This window comes from Pinus tabuliformis, chromosome 7 (assembly GCF_031772625.1).
Source record: "Pinus tabuliformis cultivar Carrire ecotype Pingquan chromosome 7, CPIR1, whole genome shotgun sequence".
Lineage (NCBI taxonomy): Eukaryota > Viridiplantae > Streptophyta > Pinopsida > Pinales > Pinaceae > Pinus > Pinus tabuliformis.
In genome coordinates this window covers 1,579,651,073-1,579,665,463 of record NC_142293.1, presented here as the reverse complement: position 1 = coordinate 1,579,665,463, position 14,391 = coordinate 1,579,651,073, and the positions used below count along the sequence as shown (strand labels likewise).

At 42.3% G+C, this 14,391-nt stretch overlaps 1 pseudogene; it reads right to left on the bottom strand.

The window, feature by feature from the left end:
* Positions 1 to 14,391, bottom strand: part of LOC149254107 (pentatricopeptide repeat-containing protein At3g26782, mitochondrial pseudogene) — a 44,525-nt pseudogene that overhangs the window by 2,030 nt on the left and 28,104 nt on the right.

Below are 14,391 nucleotides of genomic sequence, written 5' to 3'. Positions count from 1 at the left end.
AAAAAATAAAAAAAATCCCAATTTTGCACATATTAATATTTTTGTAATTTTTATAATTTTTTTTAACTTTTAAAAGTGTCAGCGTTTTAAAAAAGAAATAGAAATTTTGATTTTAATAGAGGAAAGACATAATTATTATACAAAGTGAGAGATATGTTAAATCCATGTGAGACCCCTTAAAATTGGGACAAGAGATATCTGTAAAAATTTCTTATTTCCCACCCTGGTTTTCAATTTCACCTTATTTCTCCAAAATAGTTAAATGCCCTTTCCCATATCCATACATCCAACAACTGAAAAATAAATTTTGCTGAAAACACATTCTGGAAATTTTACAGAATGCTGGAAAATGCAGAAATAAAAAAAATCAACACATACAAACAACGATTTAACTCATTTAAACGCAGTGATTTTTGGTCAAGGTGACCCTGGAAAAACCCCCTTACAACTCTTGGGGAAAACTAGTTCGAGAGCTCTTTCTTATTTTTGAAAATGCTTTTTACAGTGAGAAATATTCAACAAAAAATCGGCAAGCAAATTTTACAACTTATCTCGTTTTTCGTGCCTCACAGCCAACTGGAAAAACTTGCAAACAACAAAATCTGAACAGCAATAAATTCTGCACATCCTCCTTGATTTCTGTGCCAATTTTCAGCCTTAAATTCTGCTGTACGGCCTGCTTAGAAAATTGTGCAAGCTGCCAGAAATTCTGCTGTACGATTTCCTCTATTTTTGTGCCGAAAACTGTTGTACGGCCTCCTTGAAAATCTGCTATACGGCCTCCTTGAAAATCGTGCCAGCAAACTCAAATTTCTGCTCGATTTCTATGCAAACTGCTGTACGGCCTCCTTGAAAATCATGCCAAAAAATCTGCCTTTCACTATATGCTAACTTAGCTGTATGGACTTGCTGGAATGCTGCCTTGGAATGTGTGCCAAGTTGCTGCCTCTTTCTCCTCCCTATCCAGAAATCTCCCTTTCTCTCTTGCTCTCCTTCTCCCAATCTGCTCATGAAAGAATGAATGACCTTTTCCTCCTTTAATCTAACTCTAAGTGACTTTTGGGTGATCCCTAAATCCAATGGCTAAAATAGATTGAGATCTAGGGCTGAGATTAAATGCTCATTTAAATCTCACTTTCTATTTTTTAATTCACCCCACTTTAATAAAGACCCACTTAGTCATTTATTTCCAAAGTCACTTTTCCTTTCTAATTTTTCATTGACTTTAATAAAGTCATTTTAAAATTAGACTTTAGTAACTTTATCACTTAAAGTCACTTTTAAATTAGATTTGACCTTATAAAAATTATAAAGTTATTTTAGGAGAAAAATTAAATTCTTTTGGACACTTTTGCCTAGGCCAAAGATCAAAGCCTTAGGGAACCACCTGTCCTCTGGTACCAAATTTCAACACTCCCTCTTACCGAGGAAGGTGTTGCTCATCACACCCATCTTGTCTCTGAAGTAGTCATGCTTGCTCCGTGGTAAGGCTTTGGTAAGAATATCTGCAACCTGCTCATCAGTGGGAATACACTCAAGCTTCACGGCGCCCTTCTGAACACAGTCTCTGATGAAATGATATTTGATTCCGATATGCTTTGACCTGTCATGAAATACTGGATTCTTCGTGAGTTTAATGCAACTCTGATTACCACAGTAAATCACTGAAGGTCTCAACGGCTGACCAAATAAGCCAAACAACATCTTGCAAAGCCAGATGGCCTCACAACTAGCTAGACTCGCTGCCATATACTCTGCTTCCGCTGAACTCAATGCTACTGACTGCTGCTTACGGCTGAACCATGACACTACTGCTGAACCCAACCCAAAACAGCACCCTGAAGTGCTCTTCCTATCAGAAGCACAACCTGCCCAATCAGAATCAGTATAACCTGCCAATCTCACTCCATCCCCCTGCCTGTAGTCCAGACCATAATCCACTGTCCCCTGCAAGTACTGCAAAATGTGTTTTGCAGCCACCCAGTGAACCTTCCTAGGCTCACACATAAACTGACTCATCGTGTTGACTGCAAAACAAATATTTGGTCTAGTGTTGACCAAATACATCAAGGAACCAATCAGCTGCCTGTACAATGTGGGATCCACCAACTCGGAATTCGAAGCATGAAGCTTCTTCCAGTTGGTGATCATCGGTGTCGACATGGGTTGACAATCCTCCATGTGGAATCTGCCAATGATGTCCACAATATACTTCCCCTGCCCCAGGAAGAAATGCCCCTCCTCCTGCCACACCTCCAAACCCAAAAAGTAATGCATCAAGCCAATGTCCTTCATCTCAAACTCCGCTGCAAGATCTCTCTTGTAGTGCTCTATGAGTCTCTCTGCACTTGTAATGACCAAGTCATCCACATACAACACCAGAATGAGAGGCTCCTCACCAATCACAATAAAGTAAAGGTTCGGATCTGCCTCACTCTTTGTGAAACCCATCCCCTGCAAGTATGTATCTATCCTGGAGTACCAAGCTTTGGGAGCTTGCTTCAAGCCATAAAGGGCCTTCTTCAGTTTGCACACATGGGACTCCTTCCCATGCACCTCAAAGCCCTATCGTTGCTCAATTTACACCTCCTCCTGTATGAAGCCATTGAGAAATGCAGTCTTCACATCCATCTGGTGGATCTTCCAACCCATCTCTGCTGCTATCGATATAATGGAGCGGATCGAAGTATATCGAGCCACGGGAGCGAATGTCTCCTCATAATCAACTCCTTCTACCTGGGAGAACCCTCTAGCCACAAACCTCACTTTGAATTTCTCAACGCTGCCATCTGTAGCATGCTTTACCTTGTAAAGCCATCTGGAAGTAACCACGGATCTGCCCTCAGGCCTTGGCACCACCTCCCAAACATCATTCTTCATGATAGAAGAATACTCCTCCTGCATGGCCTCTCTCCAGACCTGCTGGCTAGCTGCCTCCTCATAGCTAGAAGGCTCAGAGTCAAGGATGCTGGTAGCCATTGCCATATAGCTACAAAACCTCTCATGTGGTCTACTCTCTCTGCCGGCCTCTTAGGCTCAGCAATAGATGTGGCATCTCTTAAGGTGTCTTGAAGCCACTTGGGCTTCCTCCTCCCTGAGCGCACTTCTCCCGTTGGAGAATGAAACTCCTCCTCCTCATCATCATCAGGAGCTTGAACTCCTGACTGTCTTTCTGCTGTCCTCTTGCCTGCACCTGAACCTGTAGAAGCTGAGGTACCGTGTGAACTGTCCATCAGTGGACTCCCTAGTGAACTGCTATGCATGCTGCCTGGAGCACCACCCCTCTGGGTCGGCGAGCCACTGCTCACTGACGAACCTGACATCTTCATAGATGTACCTCCGGATCCTCCTGATCCCTGCCCACTGGATCCCTGCGACTGACTCAACTGTTGTTGAGGGTCTGGCTAATCCAGATACTCTAACTCCCGTGATCTCCTAAAGGCCCTGTCCTCCTCGAACTTCACATCCCGTCTGACAACAACTTTCCTCTGTGCAGGAATGTAAATCCGAAAGGCCTTTGAGGTCTCACTGTAGCCCACAAAGATACCCTTCTCTGCGGTGGGCTCTAGTTTGGTCCTCTTCTTCTTGGGTATGTAAGAGTATGTAATGCATCCAAAGATACGAAGATGACCAATATCAGGCTTCTTCCCAGAAAAAACCTCCTCCGGAGTCATGTGCCCCAAGGCACGATGCGGACTCCTGTTCTGCAAATAAACAGCTGTGTTGCAGGCCTCTGCCCACAAGAACAATGGCAACCCCTGATCATGTAACATGGCTTTGGCAGACCCTACGATGGATCTGTTCTTCCTCTCTGCAACCCCGTTTTGCTGGGGGTTGTAAGGAACAGTGAACTCTCTCCTAATGCCTGCCTCCGCACAATAGTCAACAAACTCTCCAAGGGTGCACTCTCCTCCATTGTCCGACCTCAGGGACCTGATCTTCTGATCTGTCTGTGTCTCCACAAGAGCTCTAAACTCCTGAAACCGCTTGAAGACCTCACTCTTGGTCTTCAAGAAATAAATCCAGGTCCTCCTGGAGTGATCATCAATGAATAAAACATAGTACTCATATCCACTCAAGGAAACATGAGACATCCGACCGCTCACATCGGAATGAATCAAATCAAGTATCCCAGTCGCTCTGTTGTCACTGTTGGGAAAAGGTGATTTGGCAAACTTGCCCATCGCACATCCTCTGCAAGTATCAAAGTGATCAGTACTGAAATCCGACACACCTGTAGTGATCTCCTGTAAGGTCCTCAAGGCTCCATGATACATATGCCCCATCCTGCAGTGCCAAATCTCACACAGCTCAGAACTGCTAGCTCTGCTGTTGGTACTACTGCTCAATGCCAAAAGGGACTGGAATGCAAACTTGTACACCTTTGCATGGCGTACACCTATCACTCTAGTTGAATCAACTGGAGTGCCCCTGGGATACATCAACACCTGTCCTCCTCTAAACAGTACCTCATATCCTCTGTACTCCAAAGCTGAGACAGATATGAGGTTCTTCCTCATCCTTGGCACATAAGGAACATCTGTCACCTTCAAGGGAGGTTTGGACTCCCTCTGAAATGTCAGTGTCCCCACCCCGACTGCTCTAACAACTCTGTCATCACCGAGTACTACCTCTATATTAGTGCCACTCTCTGAAAGCTCTGAGAAGTACTCACGGACTCCTGTCATGTGACGTGAAGCACCACTGTCGACATACCAGATACCCGAAGATGCTCCGCTAATCGAGGGAAAAGCATGCTCCCTTTGAACCTGTGTGGCAGGTGATCCTGCATTAGAGGACTCATACGTAGTGAACCCAAACTCTTGGTCAAAACGAACTGCAAAGTCCTCAACCTCTGCCGAAGCTACCACGCTCTGGTTCTTCCCCTTCTTCTTCTTCTTCTCTGGACACACAACTGCATAGTGTCCCATCTTTTGACAATTCCAACACTTCACCTTGGAATAGTCCTTCTGTGTGTTACCCTGTTTACCTTTACCTTTGCCTTTGCCCCCACCATTGCGTGTGGAAGCCTGCTTCTTCCCTTTGTCTTTCTTGCCTCCTGCCGACAGTGCTACATCCTCATCCTGCTCAACTGGCTTGGCTGCCCCAAGCTGACATTTCCTGATCTTTGTCTGAATGCAATCATCCCAAAACCTCTCCCATGTGGGAAGGGTTTCACGTGCACAAACCCCATCAACAAAGTTCATCCATGAACGGGGGAGGCCATTCACTGCAATCTGCACCAACTCAGTGGGTGGAATGTCCTCTCCAACTGCTGCCAACTCATCTCTCACATTAGTAATCTTTGTGAGATATCCAGCTGCACTATCATTAGCCATCTTAATAGTCTTCAGCTTCTCCTTCAGGACCATTTTCCGGTTCTCATTGGTACTCTGGTAGAGATTGGACAATGCTGTCCACATCTCATGGGCATTTTTCTTTCCTCTCACATGAGGAATGCAATGGTCTTTGACTCCGTCTAGAATCAGTCTCTTACCCTTGTTGTTCCTTTTATTATACTCAGCCAACTGAGTAGCATCAGTAGGCACAACAACATGGTTCTGTGTGGTATGCACCATGATGTCCCAGACTTCTGCCTCCTCAAAGATACTCTGCATTATTTCCTTCCAAACGCCGTAATTTGTATTCCCATCTCGCCTATCCTCCACCCTCAATCCCAATGACATCCTGCTGTGCTAAAACTGAAAAATAGCACTGCTTTAGTAAAGATAAAGCTGCTGTTTGTGAAAAATCAGCTTGCTGGAATTTTCTGAGTGAAAAATCAGTAGGCTGTAATTTTCCTCCTTGCTGTCCAACTCTGCACTTCAGCACTCAAGCTCTGATACCATATAAAAATTCCTTATTTCCAACCCCGGTTTTCAGTTTCACCTTATTTCTCCAAAATAGTTAAATGCCCTTTCCCATATCCATACATTCAACAACTGAAAAATAAATTTTGCTGAAAACAAATTCTGGAAATTTTACAGAATGCTGGAAAATGCAGAAATAAAAAAAATTAGCACATACAAACAGCCATTTAACTCATTTAAACATAGTGATTTTTGGTCAAGGTGACCCTGGAAAAACCCCCTACAACTCTTGGAGAAAACCAGTTCGAGAGCTCTTTCTTATTTCTGAAAATGCTTTTTACAGTGAGAAATATTCAGCAAAAAATCAGCGAGCAAATTTTACAACTTATCTCGTTTTCCGTGCCTCACAGCCAACTGGAAAAACTTGCAAACAGCAAAATCTGAACAGTAAAAATGCTGTACGTCCTCGATTTCTGTGCCAATTTTCAGCCTTAAATTCTGCTGTATGGCCTGCCTAGAAAATCGTGCAAACTGCCAGAAATTCTGCTGTACAATTTCCTCAATTTCTGTGCTGAAAACGGTTGTATAGCCTCCTTGAAAATCTGTTGTACGACCTCCTTGAAAACCGTGCCAGCAAACTCAGATTTCTGCTACTCGATTTCTGTGCAAACTGCTGTACGGCCTCCTTGAAAATCGTGCCCAAAAATCTGCAATTCACTGTATGCTAACTCAGTTGTACGGACTTGTTGGAATGCTGCCTTGGAATGTGTGCCAAGTTGTTGCCTCCTTCTCCTCCCTGTCCAGAAATCTCCTTTGCTCTCTTGCTCTCCTTCTCCCAATCTGCTCATGAAAGAATGAATGACCTTTTCCTCCTTTAATCTAACCCTAAGTGACTTTTGGGTGATCCCTAAATCCAATGGCTGAAATAGATTGAGATCTAGGGCTGAGATTAAATGCTCATTTAAATCTCACTTTCTATTTTTTAATTCACTCCACTTTAATAAAGACCCACTTAATCATTTATTTCCAAAGTCACTTTTCCTTTCTAATTTTTCATTGACTTTAATAAAGTCATTTTAAAATTAGACTTTAGTAACTTTATCACTTAAAGTCACTTTTAAATTAGATTTGACTTTATAAAAATTATAGTCACTTTAGGAGAAAAATTAAATTCTTTTGGACACTTTTGCCTAGGCCAAAGATCAAAGCCTTAGGGAACCACCTGTCCTTCGGTACCAAATTTCAACAATATCATCCATATAACCATTACAATGTGAGGGATGTGTTAAATTGGTATATATATATATATATTTTTTTTGTTTTTTTTGTTTTTTGGGATAAGGGATTTCATTTATATAACTATTTTAATATATAATTCATAAAAATATATGTCTAAGTTTTTATAATTTATAATTTATAATATTTAAACTCAAAATTATTTTGATTTTTCTAGGCGTAATAGTTAAGAATATGTGTTTTCGGTTACAGATTTGAATACAGAAGATATTAGAGTATGTACACATCATTGCTTGACAAATTATTCAATAAAATGCATCTCTTTAGAACCTTGTCATACGCATTTGGATCCAATAGGAGTCCTTGTTCATGAAAGATGCCCATGGCTTCCTCCAAGCGTTAGGTTCATTATAAATTATACATTTTCTGAGTTTCAATTAGTTAGAGTTGAGGATAAACAATACAGAATGCAATGGCATTGACATGGTAATGGAGTTTGATTTTGGGATGTTAATGTTTTCCTCTTTGTATCTAGAGGAATTTGGTAATTGGTCTCATTCATACTCTAAAATATACTCATATAATATGGAGTCCATTGCATTGCACAAAACATATTTCTCTTTTCTCTTAGTAGATGACAACACATTAAAGTTGTCAAATGTGAACAACAATAGATTTGTATGTTAGAATCACATACAATATACAATATTATTATCTTAAAGCATGTAGCACTAGCCATTCTATATACATCAATTAGATGTATACATCTAACAAAAATGTCAATATTGAGTTGATTGAGACAGCTAGGCATCCACTTTGAAAACTAATCTAACATTGTTGATGGAATTTATAGAGGACACCTAGTTATAATAATGTGATTGAAAATGGTAAGCCAATGTTTATGTGAACGCTCAAAATATATAAGATGGATTTAGGATGGTTGTTTAGGGATATATAAAGATATTTGAGGGTGACTAGCAGTGTGTGGTAGCACTTGCTTAGATAGCAATAGGGGGAGGATTTGGTAGACCCACGGTTATCTTCTCAATATTAGAAATAGTCGTTTACAAGCATAACAAAAGGAAAACTTGCACCTATCATTATGCAAAACATGTGTGAGCCGAGTAAGAATTGACTAGGCCCTAAGTTGCGCTAATAAGTCTTACGTAACATACAGATATTGAACAATTCAAAATGGTGAGGACGCGAAGAAATCAAGGTCAATGAGAGTCATCACAAGGAACTCCTACAAATAACCCATTACCTTCACTGGAGTTGACTCACATCTTGCGTTCCCTAGAAGAAATTAATGAGACCTTAAAAGGGCGCCAAACAATTGAAGTGGAAGTTGAGCACCCTCCATCAGGGTTAGGAAATCTCGAGGGATCAAGAGACTCTGATAGAGTACCTCCGAGCGAAGACATTACTAGGGAGCTCCAAAAAATTAAGCTCCCAGAGTTTGTTGGAGGTCGTGCCAGCGAACGTGCAAAAGACTGGTTAGAAGGAATGAGAAGGTGCTTCGCACTAAGGGATTATAATTCCAATTCAAAAGCTAAAATAACAATATTCCAACTCAGAGATAGTGCTCTGAATTGGTGGGGTAACTTAGAGCGTCAACTACACCTCACTCCGGACATAGTTACTTGGGAGTTATTTGAGGAGAGATTCAGGAAAAAGTACCTACCAGCATATTATGAAGAACAACAAGTAGGAGCCTTCCATGCCTTGGTACAGGGAAATCGTACGGTAGAATAATATGAGATTAGATTGATGGAATTGGTCAAGTATGTCTCCTACATGGATATGAACCAGCGCCAAGCGAATCGTTTAATTTATGGATTGAACCCTAAGATTAGGGCAATGGTGCGGATGTGGAAACCATCCTCAGTTGCAGAAGCTGTGGAACATGCTCGTTATGTTGAAGAACACTTAGACTTAAAGGGTGGAAACAAAACCATTTTTCCACAACAACCAAGGTTTATGGGGAAGGCCCCTCGCACCTTCTCCAGGGGAGGAAGTTTGAGGCCACCGCCATATGGAAACAGGGTTGTACCTAGAGCACCGACAGTGGGGATTTCAATGGTTACTAGTGCAACTTCACCCGCAGCTTCAAGGGCGCGTGCAAATCAAGGTCATACGCGAGGAGCAACAAGTAGGGGCAGGGGTCCCAAGGGAAGGAACTCTTTCCAAAGAACTCCACAACATTCGGTTCAAGGTCTACCATGCATCACTTGTTGGGGATGTGGGGGACCTCATTACCAACATGACTGCCTTGAGTTACAAACTGGTAACAACCATAGAGAAGGAAAAGCACCAATGGGGGGAGCAAGTAGCCACCATCGAATCTATGCAGCAGTTGATAACCAACAAGTTGAACACCAGTCTGCCATGGTAGAAACCTTAGGTATGATAAACAAAGTAAAAGTTAAAATTTTGTTTGATTCAGGTGCTACAGATAGTTTCATTTCACTAGTTGCATTAGAAAAATGTGGGTTGGCAGCCTATGAGCACGATGACTTTAAGCAAGTTGAGATGGCTTCTGGGATAAAACAAGCAGTAGGACCTAGTGTTGACCAATGTCAGGTAAACCTCGGGGTGTGTATGACTAAGTTGAAGGCATACGTCATAACATTGGGGACGTATGATGTAATTATTGGAATGGACTGGCTAGAAGCTCATTGAGCTTTGGTAGGCTGTTTCAAGAAAAAGGTGATTTGTTTAGATGATGAAGGTAGGCCAATTGAGATTTTTGGAATCAAGAGAGGAGTGTCACTACGATTCCATGATGAAGGTAAAATGATAATAATAATTTTTCTTTCTTTTGCAATATATATGAATTAAGAGTACATTTCATATTTATGAAGACCAAACCTAGTTACCTATTTCAACACCTTGTAGCAAGGGTAATGATCCATGAGAAGAGTATACTGCAAATTTTGCTCCTTGTTAAGTTATGGTATGTTCTATGCTTATAACAATTTACTTCTTTTTCTTATTATATTCCACCGATTAGCAATCACATGTACATAAAGTAAAGTGCAGATAGAACATTAAACGATCGACAGAAAACAAGCCAACACAAGAGACACAAGATGTGGCGGCTAGCCAGGGACAAACCCCACAATGTGTGGGGAAACCCTTTGATCAAATCTTCTTTTATCTTCAATAATTCAGTAGAGAGAAATAGTACAATAAATCTGATTCATATCAGCAGTAGCAAACCCTAGATCAGCAGCCTCAGCATTAGCGGCTTCATTATCAAACTAGGGCAGTCGATATCTCACAAACCGACCGTCGGATTGACTTCATTCCACCACCAAAAGTTTCGGCTTCCAGAGGAGGTTCAGATGAACCTACAGCGCAGTTCAGATGAGGAGATCTTCTAGGCCACGCAAGTCAATCTTTACTTCTGCAGTTGCAGCTTCAGTTTCAGCAGTTTCCAGCTTCAAACTAGGGCAGTCGATATCTTGCAAATCGTTCGTCGGATTGAGTTCATTCCACCACCAAAAGTTGCGGCTTTCAAAGGAGGTTCAGATGAACCTACAGCGCAGTTCCAAAGAGGAGATCTTCTAGGCCACGCAAGTCAATCTTTACTTCTGCAGTTGCAGCTTTAAATTCAACAGCTTCCGGCTTCACATGTGTGAGAGAGAGAGACCCATTTCAACGCAGTAGAGAAGAGACTCATATCTGCGCAGTAGAGAGAGAGAGAGATGTGATGAGATGAGTGAGTCTAAATGAGGAAAAGTCCTCTTATATTTATACACAACGTTGGTGGGTGAATAGATGCGACTGTTGGGCTTCTGAGCCTACATGAGTTGTAGGTCGGCTTGATAATAATTCCATAATCAAAATAAATTCATATCTCCATGAATACTTATCGGAATTGGATGATATTTATATCAATCCTACACCTCTTGACGAGAGGAATCTAATAAAAATATTATCAGCCATGAATAAGATGACCCACATAAAGTTTTGCCCTGGTTGCCAATTTTAACACTCCCTCTCAACAATGGAGAACTTCATCTGCAATTTGTCTATAGGTCGTTACTATTCATCCATCAAATGCACTGCCCTGTACAGCCTGACCCTTGCCCTGCTCTGCTCTATTCTGCCTGTTCTGCTTTGTCTTGTTCTGCCTGAACTGATCTGTACTGTTTTGCTCTGTTCTGCTCTGCTCTTGCATTGTTCTGTTCTGCTCTGCTTTTGTCCGAATTATGAAGAAGAAGAAATGATCGAGTTTGTATCATACTGACTCAAAGTCAGTCTCAGAGTATGTACCACTGGTCCCAGACCAGTCTCAACCAACCCAAAGTCAGCGTCATAGTGAATACAACTCCAATGGTCCCAGACCAATATCATCCTCCACTGACTCAAAGTCAGTCTCAGAGTATGTACCACTGATCCCAGACCAGTCTCAACCGACCCGAAGTCAGCGTCATAGTATGGTACAACTACCACTGGTCCCAGACCAGTATCATTGATCCCAGATCAATGGAGGTCATCCTAGCGTAGGGAGTACGGTAGTTACAACGATGCGTCCATCGGTACTACTATGGTCCCTAACTTCATTTCCCTGCTCATTGATCAGATGAAAGGTACTTCCTATGAGTCTCAGACTGCATGGGTAGGATGCCTCGACAGGAGAACTAATCAATCCTGTCCTCACAGGAGAACACATCAATCCTGCTACAATTGCCATGGAGAATACATCAATCTAGGCCTCACAGGAGAACACATCAATCCTGCTACAATTGCCATGGAGAACACATCAATCCAGGCCTCACAGGAGAACACATCAATCCTGCTACAATCGCCGTGGAGAACACATCAATCCAGGCTGCCATGGAGAACACATCAATCCAGGCCTCACAGGAGAACTAATCATCTTGCTACACAGGAGAGCGAATCATCCTGTTCCACAAGAGAGCGAATCATCTTGTCCCACAAGAGAGCGAATCATCTTGTTCTAGTGTGCACCACCAGGGGAGGGTGAGTCACCCTGTGGTCATATGTTGCTCTAGTAGGAACCGCAAGCCCTTAGAGCTCCCAGAGCTCAATGTATGCAACATGCAGGACCCTTGTACAAAGGTTTCTTGCCGACTCCAAGTCGTTTTGGAAAATCACAGATTAGTTCTCCTCGGGGCTTTGACAAGGTGTATCAACCTGTACATCATCTTAATGTGATGGAGTTTCCTTGCTCATCAACTTACCATATCCGAGATGATGTCTATCTGCTAGAGCAATTAACGAATACGGGATTCCTCAATAATCGAATCCCACCTCTGGTTGTTACAGAGAATCACAGTGGTATCCAATGTAAATCCAAACAGCTCACTGAAGAGCTTTCGCAACCAGACTGCCTCACACAAGGTTATGCTAGCAACAATATATCCTGCTTCGGCGGTGCTCAAAGCTATCGACTTCTGCTTCCTGCTCATCCAGGATATTGAAGAAGATCCCAAGGTGAAATAGTACCCGGAAGTGCTCTTACGGTCCACTACACTGCCTGCCCAATCAACATTAGTATATCCAAGTAGTCTCACATCTCCGGCAGTGTATCTTAATCCATGAGAGATTGTGTCCTGAAGACATCTCAGAAGATTCTTGGCATCAATCCAGTGAGGCTCAACCAAATATGAGCTCACAATGCTAACTGCAAAACATATGTTCGGACGGAGGTTCACCAAGAACATCAATGCGAATGAGTTTTTGAAACTCAGAGGCATTTCCCAAGTCTGGTCCGACATCACTACCATATAACTTCTAAAAGTTAAGATCCTCGAGGTAGTCACAGGCTTGCAGTCCATCATACCGAATCTTTCCAATATATTTACCACATATTTTCCTTGAGATAGGAAAATTTCCCTTGGCTTCTGCCACACTTCAAGTCCTTGGTCCTTCATTTCAAATTCAAAAGCCATCTCCCTCTAACATTTGTGAATGAGAGGGTTTGCACCTATTAGAAATAGGTCATCCACATACAACACCAGTATGAGAGGCTTGTCATCTTCAACCTTAAAGTAAAAGTTAAGATCAGCTTCACTCCTAGTGAATCCCAGCTTCATCAAGTAGCTATCGATCCTTTCATACCATGCTCGGGGTGCTTGCTTCAGCCCATAGAGAGCCTTCTTCAACCTGCATACATGAGATTTTCAATCATAAATCTCAAATCCTTCAGGTTGCTCCACATAGACCTCTTCTTTGATAGAACCATGCAAGAACTCAGTCTTAACATCCATCTGATGTAGGTTCCATCCTTGTGAAGCCACATGGGCTAAGATCAAGCGCATGGTCGTATATCTGGCAACAGGTGCAAATATCATAGTCTATACCTCCCTTCTGGGATAAACCACGAGCAACAAAATGAACCTTATACTTTTCCATACTTCTATTTGCTGCATGCTTTATCTTGTAAAGCCATTTTGAAGTAACAATTGTCTTGTCCAGGGTCTGGGAACTACTTCCCAGACATCATTCTCCATAATAGACTCATATTCTATGGTCATAGCATCCTTCCATAGTTAATGCTTGATGACATCTGAGAATGGTGAAGGTTCATTTTGTATGATCGTGCTCATGATGGTCAGGTATCCCTGATACCTGTTAAGTTTCTTGGAAGGTTCCTCAGGGTGCAGCGTGTCCTTCAGCATCATCAAGTATCCCCCTAAGCCATGAAGGCCTCTTCCTGGAAAAGGAAGGCTCATGTGAATGAGGATCAATCGGATCCATGGGTTCTTCTACATCAGGCATTGATTCATCATCCTTTTCTTTCGGTTCCCTGGTGTCAGCTTCTTAAGAGCTACTCAAAGTCAGCAGATTGTCCACCTTGCTGAGAGCCATATCTTTGTCAAAGGTGACATCATGACTAATCACGACTTCCCTTTGACCTGTGGTGAACATTTCTTCAGGAGTTTAGGAACCCAATGCTTGATGAGGGCATCAATTTTGTACATATACGACGGTGATTGTAGTTTCAACCCATAGAAACTTTGGAAGTCTTTGATCATGTAGCATGGCCCAGACAACTTCCATCATCGTGTGGTTCTTCCTTCCTGCCACACCATTCTGCTCAAGAGTATGTGGTGTATTAGTCTCCCTCTTAATGCCAGCCTCAGATATGTCTGAGTGAACCAACTGTAATACATCAGAGGTCTTGCTTTGGCTTGAGGGGAACGGTCCCCTTTTGAGCTTTCCTTCGACACATCCCGGACATACACATTCTTTCTCTACTTGGAATTCGGGCATTCCTGTCACCATTTGTTTTACACCAAGTAGAGCTTTGTAAAGAAGGTGGGCAAACCTCTCATGCCAAAGTTCGGACTGAAGAGTTGTGTCACAAGAC